Source organism: Pteropus alecto, unplaced genomic scaffold (assembly GCF_000325575.1).
Source record: "Pteropus alecto unplaced genomic scaffold, ASM32557v1 scaffold75, whole genome shotgun sequence".
Classification (NCBI taxonomy): domain Eukaryota; kingdom Metazoa; phylum Chordata; class Mammalia; order Chiroptera; family Pteropodidae; genus Pteropus; species Pteropus alecto.
Window position 1 is genome coordinate 28,754,582 of NW_006440638.1, and position 236 is coordinate 28,754,817.

A 236-nucleotide genomic window follows, 5' to 3' on the forward strand; every position below is an offset into this window, starting at 1 on the left:
GCACACATATATATACACACATATTTATGCATGTAGAGAGAATGTCGAGAGAATAATTTTCCAGTGACGATATGCAGGCGAAGCCATTTAACATTTTGCCACAATCTTAGGAAACACTCTAGTTGGGGCTGCTCCTGCTCCTGCACTCCTCTGAGCCTCCATTTACACACTCGAGGCCTGTGCGATTCACATGGCTGAATGCGAGCTGTGGCTAGCGCCTGGGCCTCAGCTCTGCA